Raw genomic sequence first — 9,472 nt, 5'->3', positions numbered from 1 at the left:
AGTGACTGATCCATAAACCATCCTTCCTGGGTAGGCGTTTTAACAAAGGGAAGGAGAGTGATCCTGGGAATTACTATCCCAGAAGTCACTTTTACCCTGGTAGATCAAAGGGTAAAAGAAAAGAGTTTCTATGGAGGGGATACTGGAACCATGGACAGGAGCAGGACGTGGGTTTGGAGAGAACAGGACTTGTCAGACATCTGACGGCTTTGTGTGATGGAGTTACCAAATGAGTGGCTGAGCAGCACGTCATTGATGTAACGTGTTTGGATTCCAGCAAATCACTTACTGCAACATCTCGTGAATTCTCACCCTGAAAGGCTAAATCCTGCTCATCTCACTCACGTGATCCCAGGGGCACACTTGGAACAGGCCCACATCGGACAGGCTTTTGGGAGATCAGGCAATTGATTGAAATAGCTGAGATTTCCATTTTGTAAAATTATTCTAGTCTTCTATGGGAAATCATGGGTCTGATTCTGATCTCCCATGTGCCAGTTTTACACCTGTGTAACAAGGATGGCTTCAGTGGTGTCCCTCCTGATTTACAGCAGTCACTGCTGAGACTGAGTGATGAAGAATTCAGAACAATGTACCAAATGTGGTGCTAATGGTTAATTACCCACACTGTTAAAAATTTACACCATGTTTCCAGTCTGAGTTTATTTACTGTCAAGTTCAAGACATTGGAACTTGTCAAACATGTGTCTGCTAGAATGAAGAGCACATTATGATTTTTTTCTTACCCATAAAGGAACTTTAAAACTGCAATTAACTGACCCCTTAACCTTCTTCTTAAGCTAACTAGATTGAGCTCCTTAAGTCTATCACTTTAAGGCACATTTTCCAATTCTTTAATCATTCTTGTGGGTCTTCACTGCACATTCTCCAGTTTATCAACATCATTCCTGAATTGTGGACAACAGAACTAAACAAAGTATTCCGGTATCAATCTCACCAGTGTGCTATACAGAACAATTTCACTTCCCTGCTCCAACACCCTACTCATCTGTCCATATATCTCAGGATCACATGATTACTTTCCACCATAGCATCACACTGGGAGCTCATTTACCATAGCTTCTCTATTGTGATCCCAAATCCTTTTTAGAGTCACTGCTTTCCAGGATACAGTCCCCCATTCTGTAGGTATGGACTGCATTACTTCTTGCTACATGTATAACCTCGCATTTGTCTGTATTAAAATGCATTTTTATTGGGCTCAGCTTACCAAGCAAACCAGATCACTCAGGATCTGTCCTCAACATTATTTACCACTGGACCAAATTGTGTGTCATCCATCAATTTTATCCCACAGTTAAATATATTTCTCTAGTAGATGTTTTTAACATCTTCCTTAGTTACTAGTGCATTGCCTCTTTTGTCATGTGATATGCATACACCAACCTTCTTCTTTCCAGACATAGAAAAGAAAGATGTATTGAACACTTCTGGCTTTTTCTGCATCATTATGAATTTGTTTTTTACTCTTCTGGGAGTAATGGCCCTATACCATTTTTAGACTCTCTTTTCTTCCTGGAGTAATTAAAAAAAACCCCACCTTTGTTATCTTGGCCTTGCCAGCCATGGAGTTTTCTCCGATGGCCTTAGTTTCTTTTACCATATTTCTGCTCTTCATTACTTCTAAACTGTATTGACTACAATCTATTTCCCCAGTTTCCTATATATATATATATATATATATATATATATATATATATATATATATATATATATATATATATAGTGGCAGAGCACCAGCTTTGCCTCAGGGTGTGTGTGTGGGGGTCCTGCACTTCTAGGCGCTTAGGGGTTGCCTCAGAGGTTTGCTGTGACCCTCAATGTAGCCTCTCTCCCCTCCTAGAGGCAAGGATTAGTTTACTGAGCCACCTTCATCATCGGCCAGTCAACGGGTTTGGTGTAAGAACCCTTTTTAGTCCCCGTCTTCCTTCTCAGGGAGTGTTTGTGTAGAGGTTGGGGGAACCCAGGCCCACCCTCTTCTCTGGGTTCCAGCCCAGGGACCCTAATTGGCAGTGGCAACAGGTAGTTTTCCTATGCTACTGGAGCTATAGCCCTTCCCCGGGCTACTTCCCCAAACAGCCCCTCCTAGGTACCTAACCATGCCTGTTCTCCTGACCCTTTTACTGCGCACCATCTTTCTCCCAGTCTTCCCACAACACACCATCTTGCTCCTACCAGCCAGCCTTGCTGAAGGGGCTTCCTTTTAAACTAGTCCCAGCCGGTTCTAAATGGGCTTCAGGTGATCTGATTAGCCTGTTTCCCTTGATTGCTTCTAATCAGTTCTTAATTGGCTCCAGGTGTCTTATGGAGTCTGCCTGACTTAATTGCTTGTAGCACCTTCCTGACTGCTCTGGGGTAGCCCCTGCCCTGGTCACTCAGAAAACAGAAAACTATTCATCCAGCGTCCAGCGTGTTTTCCTTCAATCAGACTCCTGCACCCCACTGGTCTGGGTCTGTCATAATATATATATAATTTTTAATTGTTCCCTTGATTTCTCATACACACAGCTATAGGGGAGACAAACACCCTCCATTCTATCCTAGAGACCTTTCTTTTATTTTTCGTGGTGATTTTTTTCTATGCTAAAATGAAAACAGGGTTGTTTCCAGCCCCAAACCCTGAATGTGCTGCTCTGGCAGGGTATGGGAGATATCACACCACAAGGGGCGGGGGAAGAATTCTCCCAAAGCATGAGAGGGAATACAACTGAGATAATTGGTCTCCATTGTCTCTGTGGCAGGCACTGGTTTGGGTGATAGTAGGGACCTTGCTGTGGGCTGTTATGTCTAAGGGAATGTCTACACTGCAATTAGACACCGGTGGCTGGCCCATGCCAGCTGACTCAGGCTCCCGGGGGTGCAAGCTAAGGGGCTGTTTAACTGCGATGTAGACTTCCAGACTTGGGCTGCAGCCCGAGCTGTGGGACACTCCCACCTTGAAGCATCCTAGAGCCTGGGTTCCAGTCGAAGCCTGAACTTCTACACCGCAATTCCTCAGCCTGAGACTGAGTCCGCTGGCACAGACCCACGCCGGGGTCTTATTGCTGTGTCGACACATCCCTGCCTATGTTTCTAGCTCAGTGGTTTGTGCATTGGCCTGCTAAATCCAGGGTTGTGAGTTCAATCCTTAAGGGGGCCATTTGGGGCAAAATCAGTACTTGGTCCTGCTGGTGAAGGCTAGACTCCCTGACCTTTCAAGGTCCCTTCCAGCTGTAGGAGATAGGATCTCTCCATTAATTTATTTTTAAAGTCTTTCACTGGCACACCTGGCTCTCAACCACTAGATGACAGTAGCAGCAGAAAAATGCTCCTTCCTATTGAGCATCAGCCTTGAAGTAGTCTCACCAAGGAGCCTGCTAGATTTTTTGTGACATATAATGGAGACAATCATGGAAAGACAAAAGCTTCTGCCTAAGGCTGTGATCAATTTACAAATGTAGATCCACCACATTGAACGGGTTAAAAAAAAAAAGATCTTCCTGAAATGTTTGTTGCATGGTCCAATGGCTAAGATTAGTTTCAGGGAACTTTTGGAGTGGGATCAGATATGGCCGTTAGGATATCTTGTGAGTGACCAATTGAAATAGCTGGAAACTTTTTCTTTTGTAAATTGTACTTGTCTTTTTATGAACGATCATGTACTCGAGTCTGAACTCAATGACACCACTTTACACCGGCATAGCTACAATGACTTCGGTGGAGTTCTTCCTGATTTACAGCAGTGTAACAGGGAACAGAATCAGGGCTCAGACCATAAAGCAGTTTAGCCTGATTTCCTCTGTTCTCCTCATTGTGGAAAATGGGGATTCAGAGCAGAGGGAAGGTCTAGGTGCAATGGAGTGCCGTGGTGAGGGTTACCCACACACTGTACAGTCAATCTGGGACTGAACCCAGCTCCTCTGCACCACAAACTAAAAGGATTTGTAACAATTGTAAGAAATAAAGATCTACCCATAGAAGTTAATTGAAACCTACAGAAATGGGTGGACCGTGGATTATAAATACCCATGTATGGTATTAACATGCAATAGGGACTTTTTAAGGGTATTTTATTATATGTTTAATTTAAAAAGATAAATGAGATGGATTTCTAAAGGAGAAGAATTATAGAAACAGCCCCTTTGCCTCCCACCAACACACACACACTTCAGCATGATGATCTCACACCAGTTTGCTTTTATTGAAAGGAGAGTAACAAAACTTATATGGGAGATTCAAGGGTTCCCTTCTGGAATTTCTCCACCTCAAAAGGTTCCTTATAGCCCAAATGAACAGCATTTCAGGGTTCCATTGAAGCAGGATCTGATGATTTTAGAAGCAAGTGGCTGTGTGCCAGATTCCAAGAGATCCTGCCTCGACAATCAGTCATACCATCTATACAAGTACAAAGAAAAGAGACTCAGATTTCTTGTTGATTTCCATTAAAACAGGGCCAATATGATGTTTGATTTCAAATCAAAAGGCACAGGAGGAATTGCCCATTCACTGAATGGTGGGTGAAGAGGTTCTTGGTTAACTCCATCACAGGGAATCCATTGTCCCTACTGTAACATTCTGTCACAGAGTTTCAAAGGGGATAGTTATATTATCTAAACTGGAAAACTGGCTGTCTATAACAAGTATACTTTAGAAAAGCCTGTACAGTTGTTCTATCAAACACACCTTGTCTATCACTGAAGCTAAAATGAGACATACTTACTTAGAAGATAAATCACTAACTCTGAAAGAATGCAGGGAAATGCTAATTCTGCCTGAAGTCTCTGATCTGGTGGCAGTTCCATGCTAGCAGCCCTGTCTGCTGAGAACATGGATCTCTGGGCATGCTCAGTGACGTGGCCAGGCAAATCGCCCTACAGTTGGTAGCATGGCCACTCCAGCCTAGGGCCCTCGCTCCAACTCTCCAGGCTCAGGGAGCTCAGAGCTTCACATCTCTTGCCCCCAATCTGCCTCTCTGGTGTTTTAGTGAGTGGGGAAGTTTCTCACACTCCCAACTGTTTCTCTAGGACCTGTTCCGGCTGCAACATTAATATGACCAGCTGAGTGGCCTGTATAATTTATGACACATACAGTCACAAAGAAGCGGAACAGGAATAGAAAGGGCTGCAGATTTGCAATGTGGCCAACTCAAATTTACAGAGCATGCTTAAAACATGAACATTGATTTTGAACAGTGTTACCTCCCCTGGTTTTTAAAAGGGGGAAAATAAAGGGCTAAGTGCTCAGTTGCTTTAAGGATGGAAGATTCATCAGCTCTTAAATGGAAAGAGTGTAATGAACAGTTCTGTTCACACTGCAGGGTCTCCCTTGTGGAACATTGAACTTACTTTCGACAGCAAACACCACGAGGATGGCATCTTGCAAGGTATAGAGATTTGACGGGACATCGTCTAAGGTAACAAGATCCCGCACGGCGCGAACATTCCTTTCGGGTCAGCTGAGCCTGGGAGAACCCTGAGAAGGAAAAAGAGTCTTCATCATCATTCTGCAGAGCAGGTGTAACCTTTCGGTGGAAGATGAGGCCTGACTTTATAATAAGTCAGGCTGTGAAAGGCACAGAATTATTAACCCTAGTCAGCAGGAGAAGTTCTATTTTAAGTCATGGTCTTCTGCCCAGTCCCAGCCCCATGCACCTTCTCACAATCCCAGGGGTATATTGAAAGGGCTTGGCTAGACTTCATTTGGTCAGCATCCCATCCAGATGTTCAGTTTTGTGATTGCTCGTTATAAGAAGAGTATGTGCTGAGCAGATAGAATGTGGTGTGGCTTAAGCAGGAAGCTTCAGCAAGCTCTGAGGAAAACGTTGAGGGAGCATGGATATTTTTTTTTTGACTGGTCATAGTTCAGTCAAATCTCTATGGTTTTTCATGGGAGCAGGCACTGGAGGTCCTAAGAAAATGTTAGATTTTTTTTTTCTAATGGAAACTGTTTGACAGCCTTAGTATGGGCTCCCAGATATTCCTCTATATCATCACACATTTTCATTTACATCTTACCTGGGGCATCCATGAGCACCAAGAAGACCACAGCAAACAGCAGGAAAAGGATCTTCATAGCTGAAGGTTGGCCGGGAACTTAGAGTCACTGGAGAGAAGAAACACTGAGACAGAGTAGACAGAGGACACTAGGAATTGTGACATGGTGAGCTGTAGAAATATTGCCTTAATACAAATGACATTTCTAATATGTGTTCTGCAATCTCTTAAGAAGAATAATTATTATCCACACAGCACCATAGATGTCCTTGAAGGATTGCAGATAAATACAATTGTGTGAGACAAGATATCTTTTAAAAACAGATGTTTGGTAAATAATTTTAATTAACTGATTACTTACATTAGATTTCTCGTGGAAATCTCTTTTTCCTTCACCAAAGTTTAGACTGGAGAATTATTGCATATTTATGTATTTTATTACCGCAAATATAATGGAAAGAAATTAAGAAATTACAGAAAGCAAAAAAAAAAGGTGGTTGGATGCTCATGTTTATGACATTTCTAAAAATAAATTCATGTGATGCTACAATTTACTAAGAAATAGTAAATCACATCAATTCATTTAAGGTCTAATCATAGTCTTATTGAGGAAAGCTTTTTACTGGTTCTGTACTACACTGGGGAGGTGACTTTGCTACTAACATTGAACTAGTGGTCTAGTTACCAGGCACACAGGGATGCAACACCACTCACTCAAATTTGGCCTGGTCACCCTCAGTGCCACTGAAATTTGGCCCTGGTGCCCCTCCATCCTGATGGGGGAAGGGCAGAGGGGCTAAATTTGAGTGAGTGGCATTGTGACACTGTATAATTACTGGATTCCTAGAAGGCTCAACTCTACCCCCTAGAAAGTCTGACATGTCCCTTCCCCTGGCTGAGAACCTCTCATTGCAACTATTCCAATTTCTCTGGATTTTACCTGTATCCTTCAGTCTTAGGCCACTTTCACAAAATATTCAAAGTTCACAAAATATTCAAATACTGGAAATAATTTTTCACTTACCAGCAAATTCAAAGTGTAGAGTGGGGGATTTTTGCACCTTTACATATTTTATATGATTTGAGACAGCACTTAAAGCAAATAAATCACAGAAAGAAGAATAAAGGTCATTAGTTGATCTTGTTTAAGAAATTTCCCAGCAGTGACAGCGCTGAAAGTTGGACCTGGTCCCACCCCTCGCTATTTGTGCTGGTGCTTGCGGAGCCCAGGGCTGACAGTACTTGGAAGTGCTCAAGCAGCAACAACCAGGCTCCTGTCTCTTGTGACTACTCCCTCTCTTCCTGTATCTCTCCTTCTTTCCTTCCCCTTTTCTCACCTCCACCCTCCTCTCTGCCTCCCTTCATTCCCTGCCCTTCTGCCCCCCATTCTATTTTCCTTAACTCCTCCTCTGTATCTGCCTGTCCTTTTTCTCCCTGAAACCTTCTCCTTTCAGTCTTCAACTTCATTTGTTTTCTTTCTTTTATGTCGGCTCTTTCTCAGTCTCCCCCATTTTTTCTCTCCTCCTCTAGCTTCTCTCTCATTCTTCCCTCTTTTTTTGACTGTCCTCATTCCTAAAACTGGAAATCCTCCCACAGCCTTCATGTTCGTAAATCAGTGGTGATTAACTACCACAGGACTACAGGGGACACACACACTGTCTTTGGATAAATAGGATTTTCAGATAAAGGGACTTTAGATAACTGGAATTATCCTGTAGATGATTTTAACTCAGGTCGCTTTAAAATAACTAATGTGTCCTTGCGATAAACTTAACATGTGTAGCTTGACTACTTTTTCATTCAAACAGGCATGAAGGCATGTTCTCCAGCTCAACCCCAGGTGGTTTCTTGAGACACCTAGAAAGTTCATTCAGGTAGTTCACTCACTCAAGAAGTTGTGACAACTGTGTTCCTTTTCTCTTTCTGGATCTAGCAGCCATCTCGCTAGACAGTATTTTAAAGGAAGAGTTAACAGAATGATTACGAGAAAGGTGGCTATAATAGTTACCAGACAAGGGCGCTCTCAGTAGCCAGGTGATGATTGTCTCTCTTGCTCAGATATTTTAGCTTCAGGGAGTGACACTTTGACCAAAACTGCCTGTTTTATACAGTTTCTGAAGGCTTGGTTTCTTCCTGGCAAGGCTGCTGTCGACCAATCAGAAGGTGACTCCTGCTTCTGGGGCAGATTTGAAATATCCAACCACAATTTGAACGTTGGAATTCTTGCAACTCTGTGGAAAATTCCATGGTCTTTGTGCAAAACATCTTGTGCCATCCCAGCTTGTGTAAGACACATTAGGCCTTTGTGCAAAACACCGGTTTAGCTCAGATCAGCAACTTCTGCAGGCCACTTCATGGTGGCCGCCCTGCATTGTGCTGCTTGGCCAACTTGACATGACTCCATGTCAAACCCTCAGTCTTAACAATAATAGTCAAAAGTAAAGACACAAATTGTTGATGTAAGAAAAATGTGAAGGGTTCTGTGATGGATGTCAAGATACAGAGCTGCTTGCATCTCTGTCCCCTTGATAGTCTCTGAATGTCCCACTCAGGCATTAGGCCTTGGGCACTGACCTGTCCTGGGGTGGAATTTCACAAGTCTCCCACTCTCAGGATACGTCTGCCCTGCAATCGGAGGTGTAACTGCAGCACACGGACACACACCCGAACTAGCTTTGATCTAGCCAGCTGAGGTCCAGTAGCAGCAATGCCATGAAAACACAGGCTAGCAACTCAGGTACATACCCAGAGTTCCGAGTCATTTGTTCAGCCCTTGCTGCTACCCAAGCAGCCATGGATTCACAGCTATTGTTATTCCAGCAAGCTAGATAAAGCTAACTCAGGTATGTCTAACAAATCAAGACACACCCTGGGGAGGGAAGACCAGCACAAATGCTCCCTGCTGTCACTGGGATGGGGTGGAGAAAGAGAGAAGGTCTATTGCCAATGGCGTGGCAACTCTCCTATAGGAAATTAGGGTGACCAGACGTCCCGATAGGACTACACTAGCAGACCAGGGTCGTCTTTTTTTTTTGCTCTGCCGGCAGACCCCCCCTCCTCCAGTGTCCTGATATTTTCTTCCTCTCTTCCTTTCCGTATAGGAAATGGGGTGACTAAGAGTCTCCTTTCCAGGCTGTGGAAGAGGGATGAACACCCCCAGCCCACCCTGCACAGGAAAACTGGGAGGAGGGACTTTTGCTATGAAGATTTGGGGTTTGAGAAACTTTATTTTGAAAGACTTTTGGGGACAGCCCAGCTGGAGCTGGACGAGGGGATGTAAAAGGCCTGCTGAGAAGAAACAGGAGAGAGGGACTCAGGGTGATAAGGGGGAGGGGAATCTGACTATGCGAAGGAAGGTTATAAATAAAATATGTGGAGATATGCCTATTTTATAGAACTGGAAGGGATCTTGAGTCTACTCCCCTGCCTTCACTAGTAGGACCAAGTACTGTCCCTGACAGTTTTGTTTTTCCCAGGTT

General features: G+C 43.6%; 1 long non-coding RNA gene across 1 annotated transcript; it reads right to left on the bottom strand.

Moving 5' to 3' along the window:
- Positions 1-4,177: 4,177 nt before the first annotated feature.
- LOC101931065 (uncharacterized) lies at positions 4,178-8,116 on the bottom strand. Its single transcript, XR_256929.3, has 4 exons — positions 8,002-8,116; positions 6,015-6,118; positions 5,346-5,472; positions 4,178-4,395 (listed from the first exon to the last, which is right to left on the bottom strand). It is a non-coding gene; the product is annotated as an uncharacterized LOC101931065 (long non-coding RNA).
- Between the last annotated feature and the right edge of the window lie 1,356 nt (positions 8,117-9,472).

Source organism: Chrysemys picta, chromosome 3 (assembly GCF_011386835.1).
Source record: "Chrysemys picta bellii isolate R12L10 chromosome 3, ASM1138683v2, whole genome shotgun sequence".
NCBI classification, from domain to species: domain Eukaryota; kingdom Metazoa; phylum Chordata; order Testudines; family Emydidae; genus Chrysemys; species Chrysemys picta.
Note: the sequence above shows the minus strand (reverse complement) of the source record. Positions and strands in the feature narration are given on the sequence as shown.